The following is a 21,421-nucleotide window of genomic DNA, read 5'->3' as shown; positions in this document are numbered from 1 at the left end:
GCATTGGAAGGATATGTATAGAGGTATATTGCTCATTCTAAGCTATGCTTTTAACTCTAAAGCTGATGGTGTTAGAGGCCAGGTGGTTGTGTATCTGTTAGAGCATATGTGTGACCATGCAAGAGAACCCAGGTTCAAGAACCGAATTCTCTACTTCAAGGGGGAAGCTTCACTAGTGGTGGAGCAGTGCTGCAGTCTTAGTCTTTCTCTCTATCTCTGTCTCTCACCCCCTATCAAATAAATAGAAGGGAGAAGTGGCCACTGGCAATAGTGCAGGCATGGAGTTCTAGTGATAACACTGATGGCAAAAAAAAAAATTCTGACAATTTTGTAAATTTTGGATCACTGATGGAACTGCAGGTGTTTTTCTCCCTTCTTCTCCCCCTTTCTCCTTTGATTCTTTTTTAATTTTTAATTATAAAAAGGAAACATTGGCAGAAACCATGGGATAAGAGGAGTACAGATGCACACAGTTCCCACCAACAGAACTCTGTGTCCCATCCGTTCCCCTGATAGCTTCCCTATTCTTTATCCCATAATGACCCAACGTCATTATTTGGTACAGAAGGTTGAAGGTCTGGCTTCTTTAATTGCTTCCCCACTGAACATGGGCATTGACAGGTCAGTCCATACTCCCAACTGGTCTTTCTCTTTCCCTAGTGGGGTGGGGTTCTGGGGAAAGGAGGGCTCCAGTGTGTATTGGTGGGGTCATCTGTCCAGGGAAGTCCGGTTGGCATGGTGGTAGCATCTGGAACCTGGTGGCTGAAAGAAGAGCTAACATATAAAGCCAAATAAATTGTTAAATAATCATGAACCTAAAGGCTGGAATAGTACAGATGAAGATTTGAGGGTGTTAGTTTTGTAGATAGTAGCTCTATTTTAGTTATATTTCAAAGGGTCTATGACTATACTCCTGGTTTTTTATTTTATTTATTTATTTATTTGTTTTTTGTTTTTCTGAGCCTGACATCTGACATGCAGTTAGGCCCATGTTATTTTCTGGGGAGATGTTGTCATGGCTATAAAAAGGACCAGAAAGCTGGATGAGGGATGAAAGTACTCCCAAATATGAGGAACTTTATAAATATTATTGACTGTAAACCCCATCGATTTGATCTGACGTGGGTCCCATATTCTGATTAGGACCCTATGTGATCTCAGCGTCCCTGTAGATGTAAGCTCACATTCTGTGTCATGAGTAGGAACGTTCCAAGCTACCCCAGTTTCAGGAACCATCTTCCTCATGTGGAGCATGGAGTATGATGTCTAGTCTCCCTTCAGAGGATGGAACATTCTCTGCTGTTGCTGATCCACACTGAAAAAACGGTTGTCTAGAATGATCTCATGGATTTGTGCAGATACTGAGCACCTTGGTGACATTGAAGTAAAAAATAAAAAGTACGACACAGTCTGAAGTGAAGCATGTTGGGGTGGCAATCATTGCATTGATTAGATTGTGATCGGCAGATGCACTATTATTTGATATGGATTGGGAGAGGCATATGGGAAAGTGGGCCCTATCAAAGGTTTCCAGGACTGGGGGAAGTAGATGCTCATAGTGGAGATGTGAGGTTCCTGCTTTCTTAGGGTTCAAAAAGACAATGGATAGTTAATGTTATCATCACATTATTTGGTAATTGGATTAACTTTGAAAAGTCCTTTTGTAAGGGTTTGCTGTACAGTACCCAGTATCTTGTATACAGCTGTGCTATTGGTTGCTTCTGATCTACTTGGTCTAGGCTTTTGAGAGAGTCTGCATATCAAATACACAGCCTATATATTAAAGAGATTCAGTCTGTGTTTTAAAAAACTTCAAGACATACAATTAATTTCCCCCTCTCATATTAACTAGTGATTTATATGACTACATTTTACTAGGAGTGTACCTAAACACCATTCCCACCACCAAAAGATTGTGCCCCATCCCTCCCACCCACTGCCACTCCCCACTGTCCCAGGAAGCTGCATGTCTACCCCTCAGCACAGGGTTTTTACTTTGGTGCCCTACTTACAATTTGTTCAGGTCCTGCTTTTAGTTTTCCTTTCAGATCTTCTTACTCAACTTCTGTTGATGAATGGGATCATCCCATACTCATCTTTATCTTTCTGACTTAGCTCACTTAACATAATTCCTTCTCACTCTGTCCAAGATGGGTCAGAGAAGGTGGGTTCATTGTTCTTGATAGTTGCATAGTATTCCATTGTGTATATATATAACACAGCTTTCTCAGCCACTCATCTGTTGTTGGGCACCTGGGTTGCTTCCAGGTTTTAGCTATTATGAATTGTGCTGCTATGAACATAGGAATACACACCTTTTTTTGGTTGGGTGTTATGGTGTCTTTGGGGTATAACCCCAGGAGAGGAATTACTGGATCAAATGATAGGTCCATGTCTAGCCTTGTGAGTGTTTTCCAGACTACTCTCCACAGAGGTTGGACCAATTTACATTACCACCAGCAATGTAAAAGGGTTCCTCTGTCCCCACAACCTCTCCAGCATTTGTTGCTGCTGTCCTTTTTGATATATGCCATTCTTACAGGCGTGAGGTGGTATCTCAGTGTTGTCTTAATTTGCATTTCTCTGACAATCAGTGACCTAGAGCAGTTTTTCATATGCTTGTTAACCTTTTGGATCTCCTCTGAGGTGAATGTTTTGTTCATATGCTCTGCCCATTTTTGGATGGGGTCATTTGCTTTTTTGGTGCTAAGTTTGCTGAGCTCTTTATATATTTGGTGATTAGTTTCTTGTCTGATATATGGCATGTGAAGATTTTCTCCCATTCTGTGAAGAGCTGAAAGGGAAACTAAAAGCAGGATCTGACTAAATTGAAAGTAGGGCACCAAAGTAAAAACCCTGTGGTGAGGGGTAGCCATGCAGCTTCCTGGGCCGGTGGGGGGTGGGGGTGGGTGGGTGGGTGGGATGGGACACAGTCTTTTGGTGGTGGGAATGGTGTCTATGTACACTCCTAGTAAAGTGTAGTCACATAAATCACTAGTTAATTAATGAGAGGGGAAAATAATTGTATGTCTCAAAGTTTTAAAAACACAGAGTCTTTTTAAGACAGGCTGTGTATTTGATATGCGGACTCTCTCAAAAGCCTCGACCAAGTGGTTCAGAGGCAACCAGTTGCACAGCTATTTACAAGATACTGGATACTATACAGCAAACCCTAACAAAAGGACTTTTCAAAGTTAACCCAATTACAAAATAATGTGAAGGTAACCTTAATTATCCATTGTCTTTTGAACCCTAAGACAACAGAAACCTCACATCTCCACTATACAGCCTATATTTCTCCCAGTCCTGGAACCTTAGGATAGGGCCCACTTTCCCGCATGCCTCTCCCAATCCATATCAAATAATAATGCATCAACCGATCGCAACCTAATCAAGGCAACAATTGCCACTTCAACATGCTTCAGCTCAGACTGTGTCAGAGACTTCACGTGTGGAATGACAACCCTTCATCTTCATTACTCAGGTGAGAACTTTCCTTTCATAGCTTTCTCTAATTCCATCCCAGGTGGATCTCTTTCTGACAAAGTCCCCAAACCTAGATATACACAAGGTTCTGTGAGAGAGAGCATATGTTGACACGTATCCATAAACAAGTGGAAATATATACCTGAAAGCAGAAGTACACTGGAGTTTGCAGTGACTACCCCCCCCCAAACACTTCCTCTCCACTATTCCCACCTTTGGGTCCATGATTGCTCAACAATTTGTTTGACTTTGTATGTTAACTCTCTTCAGCCACCAGGTTCCAGATGCCATCAGGATGCCGGCCAGGCTTCCCTGGACTGAAGACCCCACCAATGTGTCCTGGAGCTCAGCTTCCCCAGAGACCCACCCTACTAGGGAAAGAGAGAGGCAGATTGGGAGTATGCACCGACCAGTGAATGTCCATGCTCAGCGGGGAAGCAATTACAGAAGCCAGACCTTCCACCTTCTGCAACCCACAATGACCCTGGGTCCATGCTCCCAGAGGGATAGAGAATGGGAAAGCTATTAGGGGAGGGGATGGGCTATGGAGATTGTGTGTTGGGAATTGTGTGGAGTTGCACCCCTCCTACCCTATGGTTTTGTTAATTTAACCTTTCTTACATAAAAAATAAATTTTAAAAATGGATTGTTTCCCAGGACTGCTAATATGATTTATACATAAGTGCTTATAACTATACAGCACATGTTGTGTAATATTATAATTATAACAAGTACCTATGATGTCATTGCAGTTTTCCTAATAATCAAAATTATGATATGCTACTTTTACTGGGTGGTTAGATGTATAGATGAATTACTAGGAAGATTAGACATGGAAAATCATATTCACAGCTGGGGGGACAGCATAGTGGATCTGCAAAAGACTTTATTATTTATTTTTATTTTTTAACTTATATTTATACAAAGAAAACACTGACAAAAAACATACTAAGAGGGATACAACTTTGCACAGTTCTCACCACCAGAACTCCATATCCCATCCCCTCCCTTGAAAGCTTTCCTATTCTTTATCCCTCCGGGAGTATGGACCCAAGGTCATTATGTGGTACAGAAGGTTGAAGGTCTGGCTTCTGTAATTGCTTCCCTACCGAACATGGGCATTGATAGGTCAATCCATACTCCCAATTGGTCTTTCTCTTTCCCTAGTGGGATGGGGTTCTGGGGAAGCAGGGCTCCAGTGTGTATTGGTGGGGTCGTCTGTCCAGGAAGTCCGGTTGGCATAGTGGTAGCATCTGGAACCTGGTGGCTGAAAGAAGAGCTAACATATAAAGCCAAACAAATTGTTGACTAGTCCTGAACCCAAAGGCTGAAATAGTGCAGATGAAGAGTTGGGGTGTTTCCATTTTGTATATAGTTAGTAGGTCTATTTTAGTTATATTCGAAAGTGTCCATGAGTGTACTCATGCTTTTTTTTTTTTTTTCCTGAGCCTGACATCTGATATGCAGGTACGCCCAAGTTATTGTCTTGGGAGATGTTGTCATGGCTGGAAAAAAGAACCAGAAAGACGAACTGGGAACATTCTCTACCATTGTTGTTCCATGTTGAAGGCAAGGTCTTATGGGGGCCTGAAAAGGGGTCTATTGTGTTGTTCCTGATAAAGATAACCGGTAACAATGGAGAGAGGGATTTATTTGAGGTCTAGGCCCATCATGTCTGTTTGGGAATATGAGGACTCCCAGACTAGGACCCAACTGATTGGGTGGCCTGATGACTAAAGAGTCATTGTTAATGTATGCCAGTCTCTTGCCCTTATTCGGTGCAAAAGACATTCATTTTTGTTTTCTCTGTTGTCTTTTTTTTTTTTTTTTTTGCATCCAGGTTTATTGCTGGGGCTCAATTCCTGCACTATGAATCCACTGCTCCTGGAGGCCATTTTTTTCCTTTTGTTGCCCTTGTTGTTTATCATTCTTTGTTGTTACTATTATTGTTGTTGTCATTGTCGGGTAGGACAGAGAGTACTGGAGAGAGGAGGGGAAGACACAAAGGGCCAGAGAAAGGTAGACACCTGCAGACCTGCTTCGTCACCTTTGAAGCAACTCCCCTGCAGGTGGAGAGCCTGGGGCTCGAACAGGGTTCCTTACCTGGGTCCTTACACTTTGTGCCACATGCACTTAACCCGCTGCACTACTGCCCGGCCCCCAGACTTTCATTTTTGAGGGTCTGAAGTCCCAGGTTTGGTCATGAGCACGACCATAAGCCAGAGCTGAGCAGTACTCTAATCTTTCTGTGTCTGTATTTTTCTCTCTTTTTTAAGAAATTATTTATTTGTTCCCTGTTGCCCTTGTGTTTTTTTTTTGTTGTTGTTGTTGTTGTTGTAGTTATTCTTCTTTTCGTCGTTGTTGGATAGGACAGAGAGAAATGGAGAGAGGAGGGGAATACAGAGAGGGGAAAAGAAAGATAGACACCTGCAGACCTGCTTCAGTGTCTGTGAAGTGACTCCCCTGCAGGTGGGGAGCCTGGAGCTCAAACTGGGATGCTTATGCTGGTCCTTGCACATTGTGCCACATGCGCTTAACCCCCTGCGCTCCTGTATTTTTCTCTTATTAAAATAAAATATTTTTAAAAGAAGTGATATTATGAACATTCCCCATTACCTAACATTACAAAACCTTTTCTTCATCATCTTAGTTCAGGAGAAAGCTAAACTCTCAGCCATGCAAGTACAGCTGTGACTATGGTATGCAATATATCGGCAACTTAAGTATATGGTACAAAACTTTTTTTTTTTTTTTTTTTTTGTGAGAGGGATAGGAGGGAGAGAGAGAGAACCAGCTATCACTTTGGTACATGTGCTGTCAGGGACCAAACTCAAGGCCTAATGCTTGAGAGTCCACCACTTTATCCATTATGCCACGTCCCAGAACTGGCACAGAACATTTTGACTAATAACAAGTTATGACTACTCACAAGGTAAATAATTAGTTAGAATTATAATTACAGGGGCTTGGCTGTGGTGCACCTGGTTGAGTCCACATGTTACAGTGTGCAAGGACATATATTCAAGCCCCTGCTTTCCACCTGAAGGGATAAAGTTCACAAGTGGTGAAGCTGTTCTGCAGGTGTCTCCTCTTCTCTCCCTCTTCCCTCTCCACTTCTCTTAGTCTCTATTCAATAATGATAAATAAAGTATAAATAAAGTTTTTTACAAGTATTTTAAACTATTGAGAATATAGTAAGGGCCAGTATGCTGTAGCCTTGGGTGATGGACACTTGATTTGTTCAATAGTTATTGATCCTTGTGAAAGTTGTGAAGAGATCAGAGCACTGCCTAGTTCTGGCATATGGTGGTCTTGGAGTGAAGCTGAACCTCAGGGGTTTCAGTCACACAAGCTTGGTATGCCTCTTGCAGGGCTACCTCCCTGGCCCTGGCTACTGTTTGGGTAAATAAATTTCATAGGTACACAAGCAGTGTCTGGCTGTCACTGCAGAGCTGAGTAGTGAAGCAAAGAGCCAAATAATAAATATTGAGTGGAAGGCATTGCTTTTGTTTGATCACATGCTATACTTTTTTTTTTTCTTTTTGTCTCCAAGGTCATTGCTGGGACTTAATTCCTGCATTACAAATCCAAATCCATTGCTCTTGGTGGCCATCTTTGTTCCATTGTTGTTGCTGTTGTTATTGTTGTTGTTTTGGATAGGACAGAAAAATTGAGAGGGGGAGAGGAAGACACCTGCAGACCTGCTTTGCTGCTTGTGAAGCAACCCTCCCTGCAGGTGGGAGCCTGGGGCTTGTATCGGGATTCTTGAGCCGGTGCACTTTGCACTATGTACACTTAACCCTGTGTGCCATCACCTCTCCTCACCCCCGTGTAGTTTTTTGATGAAAAGGCTTGTTAAATCTAATGGTATAAAGAGAAATGAGAACTTCTGTGTCAGAAACTTTTATCAGTTCTTGAGAACCCCCGTGTGTTGAATTGTAACCCTTTTATTTTTTGAAAACAGTGACTTCTTAACTGACACTTATTAGGTTGATGAAAATGTTTACACTTGTGGGTGGACATATGATAGCAATACCAGCCATCTTCTGCTAGCTGTGGCTGGATCTAGAGGCATAGTTAGGATTATTAATCCCATAACAATGCAGTGCATAAAGGTAGGTTTCTGGTTCAGTTGTAGTGCAGTAGTACTCCCTCCCTCTCTCCTTCCCTGCTTGTCCCCCTTACCCTCTCAGTGCACCCCTGAGTACTACCTCAGAAGTATTTCTCCTCATTCGGGATAGCTATCATAGCACTGAAGCTTCCTTCAGTACTATGAGGGTCAGGCTCAAACTGGGGCCAAGTGCATGGCCACGTGAGCATACTATGAAAGTAAGTTATGTTTGCCTGTCCTAAAATATTTTTAAGACCTACAGGTATATTTTTTCTGCTCATGAAAGTTTGAGCTCATACCTTTAAATTTACATGAGATATAAATATTTAAAGTTACAGTATAATCTCATTTTTGTTCTTTACACAGCTGATGTCCAAGTTTTTTAAAATATATATATTTATTTACTTTTCCCTGTTATTTCCATTGTTGTTTATTGTTGTTATTATTGCTATGGGCGTGAGGAATAACATCATTGCAAGACTGGCCAGCTCCTCATGGGGCGCGAGTGCTTCCACACTACGATCATCATCTCTGGCATTATGCTATTCCACTGCAGAATACTGTGCCCCAGTATGGTTCCGTAGCCCCCATGTCCACTTGGTCGATTCCAAATTATATTCCTCCATGAGGATAATTTCTGGAACCATCAGTTCCACCCCGGTTCCATGGCTGCCAGTCCTTAGCAACATCGCCCCGCCAGATATTCGTCGGGATGCGGCATCATCGAAGTTCATTTCCCATGTCTACGCTCGACCGGACCTGCCAATCTACGCGCATATCTTCGCCCACCCTGTCCAACGCTTGACGTCTTCTCACCCAATCTGGTCCCCTACGCCTACACTGAACTTGTCTGTTCCAGTCTCTTGGAAACAGAGCTGGCAGTCAGCTGAGGTAAAGAACAAACACCTCATCACAGACCCCTGCAAGCATCAACCCGGCTTTGACCTAGCACGTTATGATTGGGCCCTCCTCTGTTCGCTATCGAACAGGCCATGGCCAGTGCGCCGCTATGTTCCATCGCTGGGGGGCCAGAGATGACCCGAACTGCCCCTGCGGGTACAGACAGACTATGAACCACATAGTCAACGACTGTCACCTCTCCAGATTCAAAGGAGGTCTCGAAACTTTACATCAGGCTCAACCTGACGCTGTTGACTGGCTACGGAAGAAGGGCAAACGCTAGAAGAAGAATAAGATTATTGCTGTTGTCATTGTTGTTGGATAGGATAGAGAGAAATCAAGAGAGGAGGAGAAGACAGAAAGGGGGAGAGAAAGATAAACACCTACAGACCTGCCTCACCACTTGTGAAGCAACTCCGCTTCAGGTGGGGAGCCATGTGCTCCATAGGAGATCCTTATGCTGGTCCTTGTACTCTGCTAGACATGTACTTAATCCGCTGCACTACCGAGTGACTCCCAAAGTCCAAAATTTTCAAGTTACTATATAAAAGTCAGTATCTAAATGTAAGTGATTTTGACCTTTATTTATTTTTTTTTTTGTCTGTGCTAGACAGACACTCTGGTGGCAATATTTGGTGGTGTGGAAGGGCGCAGAGATGAAGTTCTCAGTTCTGTAAGTTGAGAGCTGCAGGGCAATGACCTTCAGGTGTATGTAGCTGGGCATGACCCTTGTGGGCCTCTTCCCTTAGAAGGAAGAATATGATTTGTCTCATGAAATCTGCCAGCTTCACTGACTTATGACATAGAGGTTTTTAATCTTACAGTTGAAGACCTGATGGAAGTTCCTTGGTGTTTGAGCCATATTCATTTTTTTTTTTTTTACTAGAGAACTGCTCAGCTCTGCCTTATGGTGGTACCAGGATTGAACCTGGGTTTTTAGAGCCTCAGGCATGAGAGTATCTTTGCATAACCATTATGCTGTTTACCCCAACCCTTGATCCATATTCTTTCATATTCTTTTTAAAATTTCTTTATTAGATTAATATTTTACATATCACAGAAAATACAATAGTTTGTACCTGCATAACATTTCCCAGTTTTCCACATATCAATACAACCCCCACTAGGTCCTCTGTCATCCTTTTCCAGGACCTGCACTCTCCCTCCACCCCCAATCCAGAGTCTTTTAATTTGCTGTAATACACCAACTCCAGGTTCTACTTGTGTCTTCTCTTCTGATCTTGTTTTTCAACTTCTGCCTGAAATCCCATATTCATCCTTCTGTTTCTGACTTATTTCACTTAACATGATTTCTTCAAGCTCCATCCAAGATAGGCTGAAAATGGTGAAATCACTGTTTTTAATAGCTCAGTAGTATTCCATTGTGTATATAGACCACAACTTGCTCATTCACTCATCTGTTGTTGGACACCTGAGTTGCTTCCAGGTTTTGGCTACTACAAATTGTGCTGCTATGTAGATAGGTATACACAAATCTTTTTGGAAGGGTGTGTTGGGTTCCTTAGGATATATCCCCAGGAGAGGAATTGCAGGATCATAGGGCAGGCCCATTTCTAGCCTTCTGAGAGTTCTCCAGAATGCTCTCCCCAGAGGTTGGACCAATTTATGTTCCCAACTGCAGTGCAGGAAGGTTCCTTTGACCCCACAACCTCTGCAGGATTGGTTGCTGCTACCTTTTCTGATGTATGACATTCTCACAGGAGTGAAGTGGTATCTGATGTTTGTCTTTATTTCCATTTCTCTGACAATCAAAGACTTGGAGGATTTTTTCACGTTTCGTGGCCTTTGGGGTCTCTTCTGTGGAGAATTTTCCGCCCATGTCTTCTCCCCGTTTTTGGATGGGGTCATTTATTTTCTTGTTGTTGAGTTTGGCAAGCTCTTTATATATTTTGATTATTAAACTATTGTTATAGTGATTCAATTTCATTCTTCTGCATGTTTTACCCCATTTTTTCCAACACCATTTGTTGAAGAGACTCTGCTTTCTCCATTTAATAGTCTGGGCCCCTTTTGTCACAGATTAGATGTCCATATGTGGGGGCTTACTTCTGAGATCTCACTTCTATTCCACTGGTCAGTGTGTCTATTCATGTTCCAGTACCAAGCAGTTTTGATGACCTGACCCCATTATACAATTTTTAGATCTGAGAGTGTGATGCCTCCAGTTCTGTTCTTTCTGCTCAAGATTGTTTTGGCAATTCTGGGTGTTTTCTGGTTTCAGATAAACATTTGTAGCATTGTTTCTATTTTCCTAAAAAATGTGGTTGGGATCTTGATAGAGATATCATTAAATTAGTAGATGGCTCTGGGTAGGTTATTCATGTCAATGATATTAGTTCTTCCTTGATAGTCTTTTTAAATGATATTTGTTGGTTTTTCAGAAAAGTTATGATACATGTTTCATAGAAAAATACTCCATTATTTTTCCTACAACCAAAGACATAATATAGGTTTGTGTGTTTAGGTACTGCACCTGGTGTGTGAATGATTCCACCCTTCTGAACTGCTTTTTAAAAGTTATTATTAATCGTTAGTTACAAGATTATGAGATATACACTTTATAGTTCGATACCATCTCCACCCTTCCTCCTCCCAAAGATAATCACTGTAGTTTTCATAATTCTTAACAGTTTCCTTGCTTCTGTTTTGTTTGGATTCCCCCACCACCACTTTGGCAAATTCATGTAAATCAGATCTCTAAATTCCACAGCACAGATCTGTAGACACTGCAGCACCAGAGCTACTTTTTCCATAGTACCCACCATATATTGCTAGGATTCAGACTGGGGCATTGCGCTACGTGATGAACTCTCTCTTGATCCCACATAACATAATTTTAAATACTGAGTGTGTCCTACCTATCTACTGTAGCACTGCTCAACTATGGCTTATGGTAGTGCCTGGGGCATTAGAGACTCAGGCATTAAATTTTATGCAGAACCGTTTTACAGTCTCCCGTTCCCCTGGGTTAATTCCTCTTCACTGAAATAGGTACACTTCTTTATACTTGGGTGTTGTGAGTCATTTGATGTCACAGTACCTCCCAGAATGGGTGGCTTCAAGTTTGTTGGCAAGTGGCCTGACAGAGGTAGTCATGAGCAGAACTTCCCCCCCTTCAACTTAACTTCTTTCTTCTGCCGTTTCTCCTGGTATGGGGTTTTTCTCTCTCTCTCTCTTCCCTCCTTGGAGCTTCATGTGGCCCAAGCATAATTCCAAAATGGATATAATGTACCCACTCCACATTTACAATCGCTCAGTGAAGTGAGCACTTGCTTTTATTACTACCAAATAATTGTTTATAGCCTCTTGTAGTTTGTGTATTCCTTATGTAAATAAACAAACAAATGTGGCTATTTCATTCTTCCTTATTTAGTTTTATTTTTTAATTTTTATTTATAAAAAGGAAACACTGACAAAAAACCATACAATAAGAGGGGTGCAACTTTGCACAGTTCCCACCACTTGAACTCTGTATGCCATCCCCTCCCTTGATAGCTTCCTATTATTTATCCCTCTGGGAGTATGGGCCCAGCGTCATGGGGTGCAGAAGGTGAATGGTCTGGCTTCTATAATTGCTTCCTTGCTGAAGATGGGCATTGGAAGGTGGATCCATACTCCCATGCTGTCTCTCTCCTTCCCTAGTGTGGCGGGGTTCTGGGGAAGTGGGGCTTCAGGACACATTGATGGGGTCATCTGTCCAGGAGGTCTCATTGACTAATCATGAACCTAAAGGTTGTAATAGTGCAGATGAAATGTTGGGGGGGGGTCTCCGTTTTGTAGATAGCTAGTAGGCCTATTTTAGTTATATTCCAAAGGGCCCATGACTATACTAGTTTTTTATTTTTATTTTTTTGATCCTGACATCTGATATGAAGGTGGATCTAAATTAATGTCTGGGGAGATGATGTCATGGCTTGAAAAAGACCAGAAAGCTGAAAATCAGGGAAGAGAATAGCTACCAAATATGGGAAAGGTTATAAATAATGTTGACAGTAAACCTCATCAATTTGATGTGATCCTGGTCCCATATTCAGCTTAGGAGCCTATGTGACCTCTGCATCTCTTTAGATCTGACCTCACATTCTGTGGTCATGAGTAGGAACATTCCAAGCTACCCCAGTTTCAGGACCCATCTTCCTCAGGCGTAGCATAGAGTATGTTGTCCAGCCTCCCTTCAGAACATTCTCTACCATTGTTGATCCACATTGAGGACAAGGTCCTATGGGGGCCCAAAGAGGGGTCTATTGTGTTGTTCCTCATAGAGATGACCATTAACAATGGAGAGAGGGTTATATTTGAGATCTAGGCCCATCATGTCTGTTTGGGAATCTCAGGATTCCCTGACTAGGGCATCAGCTGACGGGATGGCCTGATAGTGACTAAAGAGTCATTATTAGAGTATAATAGTCTCTAGCCTTTTTTAAATATTTATTTATTTATTTATTTTCCCTATTGTTGCCCTAGTTTTTCATTGTTGTTGTAGTTATTATTGTCGTCATCATTGCTGGATAGGACCGAGAGAAATGGAAAGAGGAGTGGAAGACAGAGAGGGGGAGAGAAAGATAGACACCTGCAGACCTGCTTCAGTGCCTGTGAAGCAACTCCCCTGGAGCCAGGGGCTCTCTAACCGGAATCCTTATGGCAGTCCTTGCGCTGTGTCTTGCCTTTATTCAGTTTTTGGAGTCCTTACTTTGATAAGGTTAGCTTTGGAGTGACTGAGAGAAGTATAATAGGAAGTAGGTGAGGAGGGTATCTAACTCTAAGTAGACACTATTTCATTAGGAACTTTATGGTGTCTCTTTAGGTCTTTATACTTGCTTGCTGCATATACTGACTTACTACAGACTATTGTGCCCTTTTGCTTTCAGGCATATAGTCTGCCCTAATTTATGGATACATGTGAATATAGGCCCTGTCTCGCTCTGGCTTATGGTGATGTTGAGAACTGAACCTGGGACCTTTGGTGCCTCAGGCCAGAAAGACTTTTTGCACAACTATTATGCCATCTCCCCAACCCAATACCTCTGTCTTTTACTGTAGTAACCTCTACAGTCTTTCCATACTTAGAAAAAAGCTGTTCTTAATAGGTGAGTCATGGGTGACTAGGTAAAGGGGTGAGTTGGATGCGTACACTGTACTTGAGTTCAGTTCTCTACTCTCTGTTCTTCAGAAGTTCATGAGTGTTCATCTCAATTGAATCTCAGTTCGGGAGTTGGACAGTAACACAGTGGGTTAAGCACACATGGCACAAAGTGCAAGGACTGGTGTAAAGATCCCAGTTTGAGCCCCCCCCCTGCTCCCCACCTGCAGGGGGGGTGCTTCACAAGTGATGAAGTGGGTCTGCAGGTGTCTATCTTTCTCTTCCTCTCTCTGTGTTCCCCTCCTCTCTCTCTTTCTCTCTGTCCTATCTAACAACAACAACATCAATAACAACAATAAGAAGAACTACAAGACTAAAAGAAGGGCAACAAAAGGGAATAAATAAATAAATAAATAAATATTTAAAAAAAGAATCTCAGTTTGTTTGCCTCACTTCAGGCAACTTCCATGGCATGAACTTAGTAGTGGAAATCAGGTGCCAGAGCACAGAAGATATCTACAACAGCAGGACTTCTTCGTGGAGCCCTATTAGTTTCTTCAGCCGGAGGAACAGAGCTGCAGGTGTCTCTCCACCTCTCTATTTCCTCCTCCCCTCTCAATGTCTGTCTATCCAATAATACTAACTAATTGCCGGATTAGCTTTGGAGGCAGGAGACAGAGACGACCAGGGACTCATGGCTCAGCTGAGAACGCAGTTCAGTCTTTATTCAAGAGTGGGGATGCAGTTCAAAAAACTAATCTCTTCTAATCACAACACGATTCTGTCCTGCATCTCTCTTCTCTGGCGGAAGAGTCAGGAACAAAGGAAGTACATAGGATAGGGGACGTGGAGAAGGGAAGAGGGGGAACCAGGGAGGACTAAACTTAATGTCCTAGAGGCAGGGGAAGTGAGGGCCAAACCAATATCCAGGAGGCAGGGGGGTGCCCAGCTAACAGTGGACACAAACAGAACTCATCACAAGCAACACAAAGCGAAACCAATGTGATGATAAAAACAGAAGGCTTCACAAGCAGAATCTAGAAGCATACCAACAAATAATAATATTTAATTTTTTTTAAATGAGAGATAGACACCTACAGACCTACTTCACCACTTGTGAAGTATTCTCCTGTGGGGGTTGGGGTGGGCACTCAGACCTTAGGAGGGAGTCCTTGTACTTTTTACTAGTATGCTTAACTGGGTGTGCCAATGTCTGTCTTTCTCCCTCTCTATCTCTTCCTCCCTTCAATTTCTATCTGCTATGTCAAATAAGTTAAAAGAAAAACAGGGAGGGAAGAAGGAAGGAATGTGAAAAAATAGCCTCCAGGAGTGGTGGCTTTGCCATGTAGATACCTAGCCCCAGTGATAACCCTGGTGGCAGTAAACATAAAATAAGAAGTGCAGATTTCTGCCTCCCTTAAGTTTTATCAAAACATTCAAGGACATAACTAGGCAACTGGAGCATACAGATGGACTCTGTAAAATAAACAGATTAATTGAAAAGGGTTTATCATATTACATGGTGGCAAGGCAGTTTATCCAAAGCATTCATTAACTGTGCACGTAAAGCACTCACAGAGGGATTTTTTTTTGCCTTTAAATCTAATACATCTATAGAACAGTATATTAGATAATTTAGTGTGAATTTTAGAAAAAATGTAAAAATGAAAGCAAACTAGTGTTTTTTTTTATTTAAGAAAGGATTAATCAACAAAACCATATGGTAAGAGGGGTACAACTCCACACAATTCCCACCACACAATCTCCATATCCCATCCCCTTCCCTGACAGCTTTCCCATTCCCTATCCCTCTGGGAGCATAGACCCAGGATCATTGTGGGTTGCAGAAGGTAGAAGGTCTGGGTTCTCTAATTGCTTCCCCGCTGTACATGGGCGTTGACTGTTCAGTCCACACTCCCAGTCTGCCTCTATCTTTCCCTAGTAGGGTGGGTCTCTGGGGAACCGGAGCTCCAGGACACATTGGTGGGGTCTTCAATCCAGGGAAGCCTGGCCAGCATCCTGATAGCATCTGGAACCTGGTGACTGAAAAGAGAGTTAACATATGAAGCCAAACAAATTGTTGAGCAATCATGGACCCAAAGGTTGGAATAGTGGAGAGGAAGTGTTAGGGTCTTACTCACTGCAAACTCTAGTGTGCTTCTGCTTTCAGCTAAAACTAGTGCGTTTTAACAAGAGTTATTTTAAAAATATTTATTGTAGAGAGAAGAGAGCACCAGAGTATGGTCACTCTGGCACACGCTGTTGCTGGAGGTCAACCTTGGGGACACTGTGCTTCTGAGCCCAGATTTTTATCTATTGTGCCACCTCCCAGGTTACAACAAATTACACTGGAAAAATATTTGATTTTGGGGCCATGCAGTGGTGCACTTTGGTTAAGTGCTCACATTACAGTGCTCAAGGAACCAGGTTCAGAGCCCCTCGTCCCAACCTGCAGGAGGAAAGTTTCACGAGTTATGACACAGGCTGCAGGTGTCTCTGTTTCATTCCCTCTTTTTTTTTTCTTTTTTTGCCCCCAAGATTATTGCTGGGGCTCAGTGCCCATACTATAAATCCACTAGTCCTGGAGGCTATTTTTCCCCTTTGTTGCCCTTGTTGTTTATCATTGTCATTTTTATTATTATTGTTGCTGTCATTGTTGTTGGATTGGACAGAGAGAAATCAAGAAAGGAGGGGAAGACAGAGAAGGGGAGAAAAAGATGGACACCTGCAGATCTGCTTCACCGATTGTGAAGCAACTCCCCTGCAGATGGGTGTCGGGGGCTGCAAACCAGGATTATTATGTGCTTTGCACCATGTGCACTTAACTCACTGCACTACTACGAACACCCCTCTTTCCCTCTTTATCCCCACCTTCCCTTTCAATTTCTCTGTCTGAATACAATAATATATAAATAAAAGGTTGAAAAGGATTTATAAAATTATTTAATTGATTTCTTAATACAAGGTAATGGTGTGGTGGGGAGATCCAGAGCATCCTATTGTTTCTGAGTGACGTTTCAGTGTCTCAGCAGATTATGTTCAGAATACAAATAGTAGAGCTGTCTTCACAAACTCTTGAGTTCAGTTTAGCTACTACATTGCCATCATCATCATCATCATCATCATCATCATCATCATCATTTCCATGACCAAGAGCTTTCACTGACTTTACCCTGTTCTGGAAGTTCACCATATACTCTTAGGGTTGCAGCTTCCTCTCCACTGTGCATATGGCATCAACTTTGTTACTCCAGTGGTCTGGAACACCAACCAGTGTAACATGTGAGGTGTTTCTCCAGATCCTCTGATATGACATCTCTTTATACCATCAAAATGCATTGCTTCTAATCATACACTTCTTAACAAGTAATTTCCTACGCACACTCTTGACTGTCCTCTGCAATCATCAGTTCTCTCTCTTACTTCTTTGTCTCTTTGTTTTTATTCTTGTGCATGGGATTGGCAGTCACCTCACAGTCTGCCTACATCCTTCCAGATTATGGCAGTGAAACGGCCACTGCTTTCAGAGATGACTACAAGTCTCTTCATCTTTTTTTCTTTTCTGAGACTTTAAATAAAATTTAAGTATTCATAATAATCTTAAGATGACTAACCAGTTGCCCAGATGAAGTGAATTTCCTGGAGTTACAAATGCAATGAGCTTTTGGGTGGGAAAAGATGAAATTATTGAAGTAGCTGGGCCCATATTGAAGAACCATGCATTCTCAGACAGAATTTCTAATTTTCTTTTCCTATAAACCACTTGAAGTCTCTGAACACCAAAGGGCCTAGAACTGAAGGTGATTTTGTCTGGCAGAGACAAAATTATCATTTCCAAAGTAAATACCCCATACAATGTATTGCTTTTTTGTTATCAAATTCTGTTGCTAATCAGACTTCTTATCCTCAAGTGTGGATACTGAATCAGCTTAAATGAATATATGTCACTGTCTCTTGGTAGATGGGTTACCCTGTTTCATGAACTGTCAGTTCTAAAATGACAAAGGGAAAACCAACTTTTTTTTCTTGTTTATAAAATGACAACGGGAAAATCAATTTTTTTTCTTGTTGTAGTTATTTTTGTTGTTATTGATGTTGTCATTGTTACATAGGACAGAGAGAAATGGATAGAGGTGGGGAAGACATACAGGGAGAGAAAGACAGACATCTGCAGACCTGCTTCACTGACTGTGAAGCCACTCCCCTGCAGTGGGGAACCTGGGGCTTGAATCTGGATCCTAACAGGGTCCATGTGCTTAGTGCCACATGTGTTTAACCCTCTGCGCTACTGCCCGACTCCTGCTACTTTGTTTTTATATTTAATAATGAGTTTTGCAAACATTTCTTTATTTTTATTGTTGTTGTTATTGATGCCGTTGTTGTTTGATAGGACAGAGAGAAATGGAGAGAGGAGGAGAAGTCAGAGAGGGGAAGAGAAAGATAAACACCTGCAGATCTGCTTCACCACTTGTGAAACGACTGCCCTGCTGGTCGGGAGCCAGGGGCTCGAACCAGGATCCTAACACTGGACCTTGAGCTTTGCACCAGTGCGCTTAAGCCACTGCACTACCACCCGACCCCCGTAACATTTCTTTTTTCTCCTTTTTATTTATTTATTTATTCCCTTTTGTTGCCCTTGTTTTTTTTTTTTGTTGTTGTAGTTATTATTGTTGTTGTCGTCGTTGTTGGATAGGACAGAGAGAAATGGAGAGAGGAGGGGAAGACAGAGAGGAGGAGAGAAAGATAGACACCTGCAGACCTGCTTCACAGCCTGTGAAGCGACTCCCCTGCAGGTGGGGAGCCGGGGTTCGAACCAGGATCCATATGCTGGTCCTTGTGCTTTGCGCCACCTGCGCTTAACCCGCTGCGCTATAGCCTGACTCCCTCTCCTTTGTTTTTTTAAGTCTTGTGAAATGCCATTGTGGCCTGGTAACCTGACAAGATGGAAGATGATATAGATAACATTAAACCCAATGAATCTAAATAAATTAAATAATAATTAAATACAGTGTGACTATCCTTGCGTGATTTGTTTACAGTCGGTATGACATTTGGTACATGAGGTTTTATGGATTTCTGAAAAAAGGTAGCAAAATTTACATATGAAATTACAAAATTATGATTATTGTTTTCTCTTCTGCATATCTTTTGTTGTTTCATGTAAGAACTTACTCAGTGCTTTGCGTGTTTCTCTTTTTTTTTTCCACCTTAGATGCTATTCTACCTTTGTGACTTCACTCACCATCTGTACTGCTATTATGAATGAATTGATAGCTGCCAGTGGTGGCAGTTTGGTGTATATTTTCCATAACATCTGTTACTAAGATTTAATATTGGAGGCTAGGGTATTAATCCATCTGTGTACCATTACCAGAAAAACTTGAAAGAATCAGTATATAAGGCAAAGACAAAAATAGCAGCCATCTGAAATTCTTAAAACATTTGATATTAGGATGAAAGTATTGAAAGAGTTTTCTATAGCTTTGGCTATACTGTTAAAGCAGAAGAAACAATTAGCTGGTGCAAGTTGTAAAGTTATTGCCAAATGATTTGCATAATACCTTAGTTTACAAAGTTCAAGTAGCATCTGTGTATATCCTGCTTTTTCCTAAGATGCATACACACTGATGGTGAAGTTTGTTTTATAAATTAAGCACAATAAGAGATTAATAATATCAATAACAAAGGGATAGTTGCAATATTATTGTAATAAAAGCTGTGTTTCTTTGCCACCAAATAGCATGTAATTTCTTATCAGAATTGGCCATGGGGTAACAAATTACTGGAAAGGAAAAGTTCAGATGAGATTTCAAGTCCATTTACAATGGTTCTCGCACCCATTTACAAATCAGAAGTAAAAAACGCAATAGAATGATAATATACTCATTTTCAAGAGGTGACTTTTCTAAAGTTAGAAAGGTGTCTTTGGACAACTTGACTACTCAGTGGCCTTATTTTGATAATTTGATGTTATAAAAAATAGGTTTAAACAGATGCTTGCATTGGGCAATTGGGTTGGCAGACTCTATGTTTGGGATTTAGAAGCTGAAGATCCTCACAAAGCTAAGTAAGTATTTAGAAATTCATAATTTATACCCTTTTCTCTAAAATGTTTTATCACTTTAGAGATTCTTATATCATTCCAGAGTTATTTTGATGCACCTATTTAGTTTTTACCAAAGCACTGCTCAGCTCTGGCTTATGGTGGTGCTATGGTTTGAACACTGGGGCCTGGAGCCTCAGGCATGAAAATCTTTCAGATAACCACTATGCTGTCTCCCCAGCCCTACTTTTTTGTTTTTTTAATCGCTTTTCAGGAGTATAGTGAAGGAAACTTAGTTCTCTATGTAAGTTACACAGTACATCTTAAATTTAAAATATGCTCATTTTGCACAGAAGTCTTTGTGTGAAGTCTGTTTTGTTTTGAATGCCTTCTACATGAGGTGGAACATTGTTCACTGTCTCATTCACAGTTTTAAGTGAGTTAGATGTAAATGAATGAAACACGACAGCATTCTGCATGAATAGTATAACCTGTTGTCATGTTTTCTCCCTGGATGTACAACATTGTCTCATCATAAATGTGGTGGTGTTATCTGTCAAACCAGCTTTAGCAGAGACAGCTACATTCTCATAGCCATTTTTTGTGTCAATGGCAGTATTTGCCGATGGGACCAACTTCGACAAAATACCTTTTCCTAATCAAAATTAGGGTGTGTTTTCTGAGTACAGGAGAACTAATGTATCTTGCTATTAAGGGCACTTAGAGCCATTAAAGTTGTCTGTCAGCATTCAATCAAGGTGAGCTGAATGTAGTGATGTTTACACAGTTCACATTCTTTGTACTGTCTCCTGCTCAGACTCTACTGCTTTTAATAAAATTTTATTTTTGTAAAATTGTGTTGCTTCATTGTGATGAAAAGAACGGTTGAAAGCAATAAATGTATGCCTTACCTTTTTGTAATGATCTTTATTTTTGTAGTTCTTTTTCCTGGAAAAGAAATGCAATGTAGTAAAGTATAAGCTCCATATAGGACATAAATTGTGCTTCTGCCAGGCAAAATAAAGGTTGGATTATTTACTTCTAAACAAAACAAAACAAAAATGAGATTCTGCTGCCGCCATGTGTTGACCTTAGAAAAGTATCTTAGAATTTGTTCCAGTTTCCTTATGTATGGAACAGGGATAATCAGCTTCATAGGGTTATTGTATCAATCCAGTCAGTTAACACATGTAAAGTACCTGGAATGCAGCCTACACTAAACCGTAAATACATTTTTAAGTTTATTAAAAATTTTAGTTTTAAAATATTGTCAGCATGGCTGCATTACTCTGACCTGGCTTTCAAATAGACTCATCACCAAAGTTTCCTCCAATGCAGAGGGAGCTGGGCTTGAACCTAGGTTGCAGGCATGTCAGAGCATCCCAGTATTAATCTATTTTATTTATTTACTTATTTATTTTAACCAGAGAACTGATCAGCTCTGACTTTTGGTAGTATGGGTGATTGAACCTGGGACTTTGGAGCCTGAGGCATCACCATTATGATCTTTGCATAACCATTATGCTATCTCCCCCCACCCACACCACACTATTAAAGTAAGATATTTTAATGGCCTGCAAATTATATATATATGTATATATAATTTTTATAAGTGTTCCCTGAGGAGTAAACTCTGGCTGTGAGCACACTGAGCAAATTCCCAAGCCTATTTTTTCTTTCCATTTATCTAGAGAGACACCTAGCACCATGCCACCATTCATGGAGCTCTCCCCCCACTCCTCCCATTCTCTTATGCTCTCTGGTACTCCTGTTTCACACC

This window comes from Erinaceus europaeus, chromosome 17 (genome assembly GCF_950295315.1).
Source record: "Erinaceus europaeus chromosome 17, mEriEur2.1, whole genome shotgun sequence".
Lineage (NCBI taxonomy): Eukaryota > Metazoa > Chordata > Mammalia > Eulipotyphla > Erinaceidae > Erinaceus > Erinaceus europaeus.
The sequence above is the reverse complement of the archived record's forward strand: the minus strand, read 5'-3'. Positions refer to the sequence as shown.